Consider the following 4,822-nt stretch of genomic DNA (forward strand, 5'->3'; position numbering starts at 1 on the left):
CCACAAAACGAAACAAAGACGTACTAATACTTGACCCGGAATGTGCAGAACCATCTTTAATCCTGGCCTCCACAGGGTGCTTTCGTCAAATTGTTCCGTGTGTGCTTTGCCACTGCATTGGCAGCTAACTTCATTCACATCCGGCGACAAGTGACTGTCGTTCCCGTAGGCTTCATCAGACCTTACATTTGTGCGAGTGCTGTACAATCTCATCTTTATGTCTCAACTACACAGAAGCAGCTTTCAGGGAAAGATGAACACGAGCTGCAAGCTTAGAAAGAACCACGACGAAGTTCTAGGGCTCTCGAGAGTCACGAGCAATGCTAGCACATGATAGGCAAGAACGACTGATGTGGATAAAAAAGGAGGAAGGAGCAAGATTTGGTCAGAAGCAAAAAAGAGGAAAGGTGCAACGAGAAGCATGCGCGTCTCTATCTTTGCGGTGCGCAGGCAAAACTTCTCTAGTGCAGTGACACCACTCGATTTCCACATCGTTCCCGAAGGAATGGAGACACAAAGTCATCTGGGAGAACGCCGCTTTTGGGTCGCTTTCTGCACCCAATGATCAGAGAGTACCTGAACGGTGGAGAAGCCCCTAATGCGACTACGAAATGGAGGCCCATAAACGAATGATGCCAGTGGCGGTGAACACCGGTCGCCCAAGGAATGTGAGCGAATGTCTCCAGCCAGTAGCGTATGTTACGTGTCGTCATGACAGCCGACGGTGCCGCACAGGGAAAAGAGATCAAAGCCATGATCTGTGCCAATATGTCATTGCGAGGACGTGTAAGGTTTTTCTTGATTTATTATCTGCGTTGCTTCCGATTTCTTGTAACACCTATGTCACGTGTTACGATGTTGCTATGAGGGACAAGGCGTCGGGCAGCACGCGCTTACGCTGTACAGACACACTGCTGTGTTGCAGGCATGCACGCCCACACAGGTAGACGCTGCCATCCCTCCCCCATACCTACGCTTTCCCACTTCCCCAAACACACACACACACACACACACACACACACACGCACACACGCGCGCACACACACACACACACACACACCACTACCAGAGCCTTGAATTAAAGCTAGGAAAGTGAGAATATCGAAAATTTCACACAGGAATCTAATGGTCCCTGCTAATTGATTCGCATTCGGTGTGAGAATTCGTCATTCAAAATTGTGAAATGTTAATTTTTTGACACAATAATTAACAACGCTTATTGTAAACTAGAGGGAGAAAGAGCGATAGAAGTCGGGATAATTTTTGAATATTTATGCTACAGTAGAGCCGCCCGCTTCTTGAGTGAATACACAGGCACATAATTCCTGTTCATCCAATATATACCTTATATATAGAAGCTTGTTGATTTAATTTTTTTTCGAGGATGGCTGGCCTTACGACATAGGAAAATCAACAACTGAAAAAGAAAAGAAAAAAATACTTTATATGAATGCGACCTTGATGGTGAAGGAACTCCAGTAAGGCTCTGTAATTAAAGCCAGCTTGGCTCCACTTGATGAAGTCGGCATGCCGGTGCCTGTGGTGGTCAGACCTTCTGAGGAAGGGCTCCCGGATACGTTGTGTGCCTGGGCAAGTCCACAACAGGTGCTAGACACCCGCGTCCTGTGTCAGTGCCGTACAGTTAGGGCCGGTGGCGTCGTTCTTGACGAAGCACTTTCACATGCAAGGGAAAGCAGAGTTGAGGGCTACCCAAGCCCATATTATCATCAGGGAAACTTCCTCCGCCCTTGCGAGGTTGCGAGAGCACGTGCGTCATAAGAGCACGTGCGTGACGTCCGAGGAAATCTTTTTGGGTCAGGAAAACGTCGTTAATAAAATCTGGCACAACAGATGTCGGTGAACGAGTGTTCTTTTATTTTGTCATGTTATTTGTCCAGTCTAGCCATGTTTGCATATCCTTGAGACAACGTGGGGTGCTGTGGTATCACACTTCTTGGAGCTTTTGTATATATATTATTCTCTTTAGGAAGTTCTCGCATGTGGCTCCCTAAAGGGGCACTTCTCGCCCTTCAACAACTGCACATGCACCTTGAGACGTGCTGTTTCTTTACTTCATTACAGCCATTGTCATCGTGCTCCTAACAACCGAAAACAATTGTTTCTCATGTACAAGGTCCGTCTTGAAACAGTCATTCTTGAAACCGTGCGCATCAGAACCTCACTCAGTGCTTTTTTTGTGATCTTTTTCGTCTGTTGAAAAATTCCGCTCACGCAACTTTTTTGATCACCAGCATGTACACGTAAAATTACAGTTTTTGAACGAAAACTCGGTGTTCCCCTTTCATATTCACACACAGTGTCAACTCATTAAATGCCGAGACTTCCAATGACGGACAGAATTATATGTACATAGGTCGCCTGGTGTATCTAGGCCTCATTGTTTACCAAACGAAGTCTGCGAAAACTTCATATTCTTCATTTTTATTTTTTAAATAGAGAAATATTAAAGAAACTTGGCATAGGACAAAGCAAGATGTATGCACTGAAAGATAAACCAGGTAATATTAGAAATCTCTAAGATAGAGTAAAAGAAGCGGAAGAATTCTATACGGACCTGTACAATACCCAGACGAGTCAGGATACCTTCATTAGAAAGAGTAACGAGCAGGATACAGAAACTCCTCCTCTAACTAGTGATGAGGTCAGAAGGGCCTTGCAAGACATGAAACGAAGAAGAGCGGCCGGAGAAGATGAAATGACAGTCGATTTAATCAAAGATGGAGGAAACATAATCCTTGGAAAACTTGCGGCTCTTTATACGAAGTGTCTATCGACTGCAAGGGTCCCAGAAAACTGGAAGACTGCAAACATTATACTAATCCCCAAAAAGGGAGACGTTAAAGAATGGAAAATTTATAGGCCCGTTAGCTTACTCCCAGTATTATATAAAATATTTACCAAAATAATCACCAATAGAGTAAGGCCAACACTGGACTTTAGTCAACTAAAGGAACAGGATGGCTTAAGGAAGGGATACTCTACAATGGATTACATCCATGTCATTAATCAGGTTATCGACAAATCCGCCGAGTACAATAAACCTATCTATATGGCTTTCATAGATAACAAAGAGACATTTGATTCAGTAGAGATGCCAGCAGTCATAGAGGCATTACGTAATCAAAGAGTACAGAATGCTTACGTAAATACCTTGGAAAATATCTACAGAGGTTCTACAGCTACCTTAATTCTACACAAGAAAAGCAGGAGAATACCTATAAAAAAGGGGTCAGAGCGGGAGACACGATCTATCCAATGCTATTCACTGTGTGCTTGAAAGAAGTATACAAGCTATTAAACTGGGAAGGCTTAGGAGTAAGGATTGACGGTGAATATGTCAACACCTTTTGGTTTCTGAAGTTATGGGGTTTTACATGCCAAAACCACTTTCTGATTAGGAGGCGTAGTGGAGGACTCCGGAAATTTCGACCACCTGGGGTTCTTTAACGTGCATGTAAATCTAAGTACACAGTTGTTTCCGCATTTCGCCCCCATAGAAATGCGGTAGCCGTGACCGGGATTCGATCCCACGACTTCGTGCTCAGCAGCCTAACATCATAGCCACTGAGCAACCACGGCGAATGTCGTCGGTTCGCCGGTGACATTGTTCTCTTCAGCAACAATACAGACAAGTTGCAACAAATGGTTGAGGACCTTAACAAAGAGAGTGTAACAGTGGGGTTGATGATTAATATGCAGAAGACAAAGATTATGATGAATATCCGGGCAAAGGAACAAGAGTTCAGGATCGACAGTCAGCCTCTACATTCTCTGAAGGAGTACGTTTCCCTAGGTCAATTAATCACAGGGAACCCTGATCATGAGGAGGAAATTCATAGAATAATAAACATGGGTTGGATTGCATACGGAACATTGTCACCTCCTAACTGGAAGCGTACCATTATCATTGAAAACGAAGGTGTACACTCATGGCATTTTACCAGTGCTGACATATGAGGCTGATACTTAGAGGCCGACAAAGAAGCTTGAGAACAAGTTAGGGACCACGCAAAGAGCGATGGAACGAAGACTGCTAAGCATAACGTTAAGAGCCAGAAAGAGAGCTGTTTGGATCAAAGAGCAAACGGGTATAGAGGATGTTCTAAATGACGTCAAGAGCAAAAACTGGAGCTGGGAAGGTAATCTAATGCGCCGTTTAGATAGCCGTTGTACCATTAGGGTTACAGAATGGGTACCAAGAGAAGGGAAACGCAGTCGAGGATAGCAGAAGACAAGGTATAGAAATGAAATTTGGAAATTCGTGGGCGCTAGTTGGAGAGAGAGGGAGAGAGTCAAAAGGGAAGGAAAGACAGGGAGGTTAGCCAGTGTAAATACCGGCTGGCTATCCTGTGCTGGGGAAAGGGTAAAGGGAATAAAAGGAGAAAGAAGAGAGAGAAAAAAACAAGAAAAATTCACACAGTAACGCGATGTTACGCGCAACAATAGTCAAAGGCGGTCGCACAATTCACATGTCGGTAAAAACTTGAGCAAAGCCCTTAAGGCCTTGAGTGCCGAAACCCGTCTGGACCAGTGTCCTAGAGCTTTCTCTTCTGTGAAGGGGTGATTGTCCAGTTTTTCGAGCGTGGTCACGAGCACTTTTCTTGGCACATTGTAACGTGGACAGTCACAGAGGAGGTGCGCGATCGCCTCTTCGCAGCCGCAGGTGTCGTAAGCAGAGCTGTCGGCCATTCCAATGCGGAAGGAATAGGAGTTCGTGAATACCACGCCGAGCCAGAGGCGGCACAGAAGTGTTGCTTCCGCTCGTGGCAACCCTGGTGGAAGACGGAGTTGCAAACTTGGA

Source organism: Dermacentor albipictus, chromosome 3, assembly GCF_038994185.2.
Source record: "Dermacentor albipictus isolate Rhodes 1998 colony chromosome 3, USDA_Dalb.pri_finalv2, whole genome shotgun sequence".
Lineage (NCBI taxonomy): Eukaryota > Metazoa > Arthropoda > Arachnida > Ixodida > Ixodidae > Dermacentor > Dermacentor albipictus.